This window comes from Artibeus jamaicensis, unplaced genomic scaffold, assembly GCF_021234435.1.
Source record: "Artibeus jamaicensis isolate MK-2021 breed Jamaican fruit bat unplaced genomic scaffold, CSHL_Jam_final contig_3126, whole genome shotgun sequence".
NCBI classification, from domain to species: domain Eukaryota; kingdom Metazoa; phylum Chordata; class Mammalia; order Chiroptera; family Phyllostomidae; genus Artibeus; species Artibeus jamaicensis.
The window spans coordinates 9,996,300-10,006,143 of record NW_026521723.1 but is presented as its reverse complement, the minus strand read 5'-3'; positions in this window follow the sequence as shown (position 1 = coordinate 10,006,143).

Here is a 9,844-nt window from a genome sequence, read left to right as displayed (position 1 = left end):
ATGGCTGGATACTTTCTGGATAAACTGACTTCCTATATATATCCTATTTTATCCTATTTTATATACCCCATTTAGATTGGAAGCTGCTATTTAATATTGATATTTTGTACATTTTATATGTGTATCATTCTATTATCGAAATTGTATTCTTTTAGTTTAATAGAGCTATGATATTGTCACAGTTAATTTTGTGTGTCAACCTCACTAGGCCACAGAGTATGTAGTTATTTGATCAAATGTTAATCTGGGTATTTCTGTGAGGGTGTTTTGAATTAGATTAACATTTAAATTGATAGACTGAGTAAAGCAGATTCATCTTTCACTTGCAATGTGCCTTAACCGATCAGTGGCAGCCCTGGATATGATTAAAAGGGTGATTTTCCATTGAGTAAGTTCTCCCTGATGGTCTTCAGGCTCGATATTGGCTTTCTTCCTACTTTCAGACTCAAACTGGTAAACTGGCTTTTTCTGAGTCTCAAGCCTCCCAGTCTTTGCACCAGAACTACACCATGGGTGCATCTGTTTATCAGGTCTTCAGACTCAGACTGGAACTGGACATCTTTTATTTTCTATATATTATAGCTTTAAAAAAGGCTCCCAGATACCTAACTCAATGTAACCCACTCAGATAAAACTCTTGAGATAGGGAAAATATGAAATGATATACAAAATAAATTTCTGAGTAGTTCTCTTGATTAGTAGTGTTTGGTAACCTGCGGTGTAAGTTTTATCCTGTGAATCATTTACTTGCAATGTCAGGTTAAAAAAATGACTGTTCATTCATTATTTTCATTTTTCTTTACTATGATCTTAACTCCTGCATTCTTGATACAAAATTTTCCACATAACTATGCTTCAACTATAGGAGAGGGAAAAGTACCGAAATGTTACTTTTCAACTAATTCAGAGGCAAGATGTAATTGATATGTGAAATACTCTGAAAAACCAGGAAGATTTAAGAACAGGAATAAAAAGGTGAATAAATGCACAAAGCTCAAAATAGGAGAAATTATACAAATATTAGAGAAAATAGGAGTAAAATACTTGACAGAATTGTAAAGGATTAGAGCACTATGATGATTAATTTCATGTGTCAATTTTTATCTTTATTATTATTATTTTTGCTTTGAGATGAGATTTATTTTTGGTTTATTTGTTGATGTCAGGTCATGTTACAAGCTCTGGTGGGGAGAGGAAGATCCTGGCTTCTGCAGCCCCAGGCTTTCCAACCTGCCTCTGCTCCAACCAGACACACGTGCTGGCTCAGTCACCTGACTTTCTGATGGACAAGTTCCTCATCTGAAAAGCAGGATAACATATCTACATGTCCATCCCACATTCTTGATGTCAACGTCCAGCAGGTGCTGGGCAACAGGAATTTTAAAATCTCTACTGTTTGCTTTTTTTACATTTACATTTGTAGAAAGAAAAATGGATTGAGTCATAAAACCAGAGTCTTCGTCCTGCTGCTACTCCGTTAGTTTATTTATTTATTTACTTATTATTAATGTTGTTCAATTACAGCTGTCCTTATTTTCCCCAATAGCTCTCCCCTGGCCTGCCTACCACCCCTCTCCACATTCAATCCCATCACCTCATTTGTCCTTGTTCATGGGTTCTTTTTACATGTTCCTTGATTTGACCCCCTTATTTCCACCATTATTCCCTTCTCCTGTATCCTCTGGTCACTCTCAGTTTGTTCTTTATATCCACATTTCTGGTTCTATTTTGCTCACTTGTTTGTTTTGTTGATTAGGTTCCACTTATAAGTGACATCATATGGTATTTGTCTTTCACCACCTGGCTTATTTCCCTTAGCAGAATGCTCTCCAGATCCATCCATGCTGTCACAAAGGGTAGGAGTTCCTTCTTTCTTTCTGCTGTCTAGCATTCCTTTATGAAAATGTTCCACAGTTTTTTTGATCCACTCATTTAATGATAGGCACTTAGGTTGCTTTCTGTACTTGCTTATTGTAAATTGTGCTGCTATGAACATTGGGGTGCATAAGGTCTTTTAAATTGGTGTTTCAGGATTCTTAGGATACAATCCCAGTACTAGAATTGCTGGGTCAAAAGGAAGTTTCACTTTTAGCTTTCTGAGGAAATTCCATAGTTTTTTCCACAGTGGCTGCACCAGTCTGCATTCCCACCAACAATGTACTAGGTGGGGTTCCTTTTGCTCCACAACCTCACCAGGACTTGTTGTTTGTTGATTTGTTGATGATGGCCATTCTGACTGGTGTGAAGTAGTATCTCATTGTGGTTTTAATTTGTATCTTTCTGATGGCTAGTGATGCAGAGCATCCTTTCTTATGTCTCTGGGCCCTCAGTATGTCCTCTTTGGGGAAGTATATGCTCGGGTCCTTTGCTCATTTTTAAGTTGGATTGTTTGTCTACCTGGTGTGGAGTCATGTGAGCTCTTTATATATTTTGGGGATCAAATCCTTATCCAAGGTATCATTGGCAAATATGTTTTCCCACATGATTGCTTCCCTTTCCATCTTGCTAATGTTTTATTTAGCTGTGCAGAAGCTTTTTAATTTGATTTAGTCCCATTTCATTATTCTTTCTTTTATATGCCTTATTCTAGGGGACATATCAGTGAAAATATTGCTGCGTGGAATACCTGAAATTTTCCTGCTTATGTTCTCCTATAGGACTTTTATGTTGTTGAGACTTATGTTTAAGTCTTTTATCCACCTTGAGTTTATTTTTGTGTATAGTATAAGTTGGTGGTCTAGTTTTATTTTTTTCATGTAGCTGTCCAGATCTCCCAACACCATTTGTTGAAGAGGCCATTTTTACTCCATTTTATGCTTATGCCCCCTTTGTCAAATGTTAATTGACTATACAGACATGGGTTTATTTCTGTTCTCTCTATTCTGTTCCATTGATCTGAGTGTCTGTTTTTATCCCAGTACCAGACTGTTTTGATTATAGCGGTCTTGTAATATAGTTTGATATCAGGTATCATGGTTCTTCCCACTTTGTTCTTCTTTCTCAAAATTATTGAGGCCATACAGGGTCATTTACTGAGGCCATATAAATTTTTAAAATGTTCTATATTTGTGAAATATGTCATTGATATTTTCATAAGGATTGTGTTAAGTGTATACATTGCTTTGGGTCCTATGGACATTTTGATGATGTTGACTCTTCTAATCCATCAAAACAGCATATGCTTCCATTTGTTTGTGTCTGTCTTAATTTCTTCAGTGTTGTGTAATTTTCTGAGTACAGGTCTTTTACCTCCTTGATTAGGTTTATTCCTACATACTTTATTTTTCTTGTTGCTACAGTAAATGAAATTTTTCCTACTCTCTGTTTCTGATATTTTATTGTGTACAAAAATGCCTTCAATTTCTGGATATTGACTTTGTATTCTGCTGTTTTGCCAAATTCACCTATTACGTCAAGCAGTTTCTTTGGTGAAGACAATAGGGTTTTCTATGCACACTATCATGTCATCTGCAAACAATGATAATTTTACTTCCTTCTTTCCAGTTTGAATGCCTTTATTTTCTTTTCTTGTCTGATCACTGTGGCTAGAACTTTCAATACTATATTGAATAAAAGTGGTGAAAGCAGATACCATTGTCTTGTTCCTGATTTTAGGGCAAAAGTGTTTAGTTATTGTCCATTGAGTATGATGTTGGCTGTAGGTCTCTCATATATGGCCTTTCTTATGTTGAGGTATGCTATGTCTACTTCCACTTTGCTGAGCGTTTTATCATAAATGGGTGCTATACCTTTTGAAATGCTTTTTCTGCATCTATTGATATGATCATGTCATATTTGTCTTTCTTTTTGTTTATGTGATGTATTACATTGACTGATTTATGAATATTGTACCATGCTTGCACCCCTGGGATGAGTTCCACTTGATCATGGTGTATGATCTTTTTAATGTATTGAATGATTTGATTTACCAATATTTTGTTAAGGATTTTAGTGTATATGTTCATCAGCAATATTAGCCTGTAGTTTTCTTACTTTGTTGTGTCATTATCTGGTTGTAGGATTAGGATTATGGTGGCCTCTTAAAAATAGTTTGGGAGTATTCCCTCTTCCTGTATTTTTTGGAATAGTTTGAGAACAACAGGAATTAGTTCTTCCTTAAATGTTTTGTAAAATTTTCTTGTGAAACCATGCAGTCCAGGGCTTTTTGTGTGCTGGAAATTTTTTGATTACTGCTTCAATTTCACCTGTTATCAGTCTGTTCAGGCTTTCTGCTTCTTCTTGATTCAGTTTTGGAAGATTACATGTTTGCAGTTATTTGTCTATTTCACCCAGATTGTCAAATTCTTTGACATATAGTTATTTGTAGTAATTTCTTACAAGCCTTTCAATTTCTGTGGTATCAGTAGCAATTTCTCCTCTTCCTGGTTCTATTTACTGAGGTCCTTTCACTTTTTTTCTTGATGAGTCTGGTTAAAGACTTACCAATTTTGTTTATCTTTTCAAAAGACAAGCTTCTGGATTTATTGCTCCTTTGAATTGTTCTTTTAGTGTCTATGTCATTTAATTCTGTCCCGATCTTGATTATTTCCTTCTTTCTACTAGCTCTGGACTTTGTTTGTTGTTGCTCCCCTAGTTTTTGTAGATGTAGGGTTAGGTTGTTTATTTGAAGTATTTCTACCTTTTATAAACAGGGCTATATTGCCATGAACTTCCCTCTCAGAACTGCCTTCGCTGTGTCCCCTAGGTTTTGGGATCTTGTGTGTTCATTTTCATTTGTTTTCAGAAACTTTTTGATTTCTTCCTTGATCTGATTGTTAATCCATTCATTATTTAATAACATGATATTCAATTTTCATGAATTTGACTATTTTAGAGTTTTTCCCTTGAGGTTGGTTTTTATATGATTTCAATTTTCTTGAATTTGTTGAGCTTTTTTGGTAATGTATCATGTAGTCTACTTTGAAAATTTTCCACATGCATTTGAAAAGAGTTTGTATTTTGCTTCTTTGGGGTGAAAGGTTATGTATATATCAATTATGTTCATTTGATCTAGTGTATCATTCAATGACACAATATCCTTGTTTTTTCTTTGTTTAGATGATGTATTCATTGTTGACAATTGGGTGTTAAAGTCTCCTAGTATAAGTGTGTTGCTGTGTATATCTTTCTTGAAGTCCTCCAAGATTTTCCTTATATATTTGGGTATCCTATGTTGAGTGTATATATGTTTACAATGTTTATATCTTCTTTATAGACTCTACCCTTGAGTATTATAAAGTGTCCTTCTATGTCTCTTTTTATGGCCTTTGTTTTGAAATCTATTTTGTTTGATATAGTAATGCTATTCTGGCTTTTTTTTTCCTGTCCATTTGCTTGGAATATTGTTTTTCAACCCCTCACTTTCAGACTGTGGAGGTCTTTCGTTATGAGGTGGATCTGTTATAGGCAGCAAATGTGAGGGTCATGTTTTATCATCCACTCAGTGACCTTATCTCTTTTGATTGGAGCATTTATCCATTTACAGTTAATGTTATTATTGATAGGTACTTATTCATTGCCATTTTCACCCCTCACTTTTTTTTCTTTACCTATGTTCCTTTCTCTCTCGCATCTTCTTAAAGCAGTCCCTTTAGCATCTCTTGCAATGGTGGTTTGTAGGAGGTGTGTTCTTTTAGCCTTCTTTTGTCTGAGAAACTCCTTATTTGGCTTTCCATTTTAATTGAGAACCTTGCTGGATAGAGTTGTCTTGGTTGAAGGCCCTTGGTTTTCATTACTTGGAATATTTCTTGCCATTCCCTTCTGGCTTGTAGTGTTTCCATTGAGAAGTCAACTGCTAGTCTTATGGGGTTCCCTTGTATGTTACTTCCTGTTTGACCCTTGGTGTATTTAAAATTCTCTTTGTCTTTCAATTTTTCCATTTTAATTATTATATGTCTTGGAATAGGCCTCTTTGTGTTCATCTTGATTGGGATCCTCTGTGCTTCCTGGACTTCTGTAACTTTTTCTCTCATCAAATTAGGGAAGTTTTCCATCATTACTTTTTCAAATTGTGAATCTGCATTCACTCCCCCTGTCTGTGGTGTGAACTTCTATGGTAGGAGACATGTGGGACTTAGTGGTGCAGTCTCCTTGATCTCCTGAACTTGATGCTCTTAGGATGCTCTTTAAGTCATTTATGTTGTATCTCTGGATGTTACTGGGTTTTGATTATTGTTGGGTCATTTTTTGGTGGGTCCTACCCTACAGCTAGCTGACTGAGGATCGCTCTGGCTGCCATGTCTTGTGTGCTGTTGCGCAGGTGCTGCTAGAACAAAGCCACATAGCCCAGGAAACAAATGTTGCATCCACCAACGCGAGAGACAAATTGTCAGAAACTTTCGGGATTCAGAGATGTTATTTTATTGGCCAAAGTTTTAACCTGCTCAGGGGAGGACCCTCAGAGTGTCCAGAGACACGGTGCTCATAAGAGCTGCAAAGGAGAGCCACCCTAAGCGCTTACAGCTAAGTCTTTTTATAGACGCGAGCAAGCAAGCATTGTATAGAAGCAAATGTGGCTGTTAGCTACTGGCTACTTGGGTGGTGCGAGCATGACCTAAGCTTTCTGGGTTTTGAGTAATGGAAAAATTTTAATCTAGACACTTGAACGGGTGGTCCTCTACTTGTTCAGCCCCACTGGTTTTGTAGTTCCGCCTTCTCCACTCCCTATGTTCTTTCTTAACTTCCTTGTGGTTTCTGCCTCCAGGCCAAATCTCTTTAAGGCAGTCCCTGTTTTAACCTCTATTTTTCTGGTTTCAACAACAAACCCATACCCACAAAAATAACTCCCACCTACAACCCCACTATCAACAGCAAATGAAACAGTCTTAACAAGGGTGTGAGGAGGTTAAGACTATTATAAGAAAGGAGAAGTGAATGAGATGAGTAAGTGAAAGGAAAATAATTTTTAGAGGTTAGAGGGAGGAGCACTAATAAAAGAATCAGACTGATGCAAAGAAAGAAAGTAAAATTTACATCATAAACAAAAAAGGGAATGAAGATGGCAGAAAGGCATAAAAGAAGGGAAGTGTATAGCATTAGGTTTAAACAGAAATTTTTAAAAAATAGAGCGAGACAGAGAAAGAAAAAGGAAAAAAGTAAATAAATAATAAAAATAAATAGGAACCAAGTTGGAGAAAAAGAGACACCACTGCACTATCAACAACAAATGAGCTAAGATGAATATAAGTGGGGTGGAAAATAGAGAAAAAAGAAAGAAAGACTCACTGAAGGGACGTCTTAGAGGAAAGGGAAATGATTTTGAGACGATAGACGGGGAGGGAACACTAAGAGTGAGGAACAAAATCCTCGCTCGTAAGACAGGGAAACGTTAAAATTTGAGAAGAAAAAAAAGAATGAGCAAGATGAAGACAAGAGCAAGATGAAGGCAGAATGGAGTAAGAGAGGGGAATGGTAACATTTGAGATTTGAAATAAAATAATAGTGAATATCTAGAGATAAAATTGAAAATATGTAACAACAACTACCCTATCCATAACCAATGAGCAAAGATTGCTAAAGGTGGAGAGAGAACTCGGGTATTATAAGAGCAAAAAAAGAATGTGAGATGACCATTGACAAGAAAATTGGTTTTGAGAGGCTGGATCGGGGAGAAATAGTATGGAATAGAAACAACTGCAACAACAGAGAAAACAAAATTTAAAACAAAATTAATAAGAGGAAAGAAGAAGGTAAAGTGGGGTAAGAGAAGGGAGAAACAAAATATGAGAATGGAAATAAACTATAATACAAAATCTAGTGACTTGATATGCACAAACTTGAAGGACAAGAAATGAATGTTAAAAAAAACCTATGCAGGAAAGAAAATACCACAAATCATGGAGAAGACCAATGCAGATTTTGTCTCAGTATCATTTAGTATTTACCACTGTTTTCTGTTTCTGAATCCACCTCTGGTGATGTCAGATTGTGTCAGATGTTAGAACAGGCCTTAGTCAGCCTGTTTGAGACTACCAGAGATCTACAGTTTCTGGCTGACTCCTTTAGTAGCTGTTAATCTAGTCACTCTGTAATCAGCAGTCAGGCTTAAGTACCATGGGGCGGGGCAGGGTAACTCCTGGGGGTGGGGCTATTCCTTGCTCCAGGGCTGATGCCACTTGTAGGGGGGGGGATCTGTCTGAGCCGAATGGCTGCAGCAATATGGGAGATGACTCAGAACCTGGATCCTGGCAGCTGCTCTCTCAGTTCTCTCTGCAAAGCCACCATCCCCAGCCTCTCTAGTCCACTCCACCCTGCCTCCCTCTCCTTTGCCAGAGGCCAGGGTATGTGGCTACATATGAAAACTTTATGCATTTGCCCTTTAAACACCTCTCTGTGTCTCTAGTCATCCATCTCTGGCAGAGAAAAACTCTTTGCTTTTCACAGCTCGGTGTTGTTCGTGAAGTTTTCAGGCTCTGGTGGTATAGGCTGGTGAGCCCAGCTTGGGGTTTAGACCCCACTCGGTGGGGTTCTGCCAGCCACTGAAATACCCCTCTGGCACTGCAGCTGCCACCTGTGGGAGCCCAGCCAGCCCTCTCATGTCTCTTCTGCTTCACCACAGTCACGTTGTGGTGAAGCTGTTTCTTCTCTCTGTGGTTATAAGGCTTCTCTCCTGCTATTATTCAGTTGTTTATTCCAGATGATTTCTCCACAATTTAGTCGTAATTACAGATTGGTCCTGGGAGGAGGTTAGTGTAACTTCCACTCACTTCTCCACCATCTTGGATCTCTTTCTTATGTGCCAATTTTTCTAGGCTATGACACCCATATATTTGGGCAAACATTATTCTAAAAATACTTCAAAAGTATTTTGTAGGTGAATTTAACATTTACATCAGTAGACTTTGACTTGAGTAGATTGCACTCCATTATTTGAGGGTGGGCCTCATCTGATCAGTCGAAGGCCTTAAGAGAAAAAGACTGACCTCCACAGAATAAGAGGAAGTCCACTATCAGATGACCTTTGGATTAGAACTGCAGCATCACCTCTTCCCTGAATCTCCAGCCTTTCAGCCCACCCTGAAGATTTTAGACTTGCCAGCCTCCACAATTAAGTAAGCCAGTTACTTAAGATCTCTCTCTCTCTCCCCTGAAACATATATAGAGACATGTATATATCTTATTGCACCTGTTTCTATGGAGAACTCTGAGTACTACAAGCAAATTTCCAAAAACAAATCATTTAGACATTTTAACATAATTTATTTTTTAAAGAAACACTCAATATTGCTACTTTATTTCTGAAGCTGAAAGATGAAAATCCCTGTTATAACTTTAGTACAGGGTCAATAACCTTAAAAACTATTTTGTCAATTATATACATAGGTTTACTTTAGTTTCTCATTCTTTCAGTCAAAGAAGAAACTAAGTATTGTTTATTTTTTTCCAAAGAATTTATTCTTGCCAGAGTTACAACGTCTCTTTGATTATTTATTTCCTGGCTTTACCTTTTTTTCTTTGTGTTTGAGAATCAAACCATAATGAGGACTCAATCTTCCCTAATAATCCTCAGGGATGAAAATGGAGTGAGCCAAAGAAACTTGAAAACTGAAACTGCTCCCATGAATTATGATGGATATTCTCTGGAAGAGAAGTGATCACTTCCTGAGAAATCTAGGATCCTACACATGATCTGCACAGTAATGATGATTCTTTTGTCAATGGAACTGTGAATTCTTAGAACATTTCCTCAGCAGTCCATTTGTTTCTTCATTTATGCAATTAAAGTGTATAGACTTTCAACTGGGAATAACGTAGAAAGATGTAGAAGACATGTCCCTACCTTTAAGAAGGTTGGTGTCCAAGAGAGGAGAGATGAGTCAGCAAATTAGTACAAGAATATTAGAGG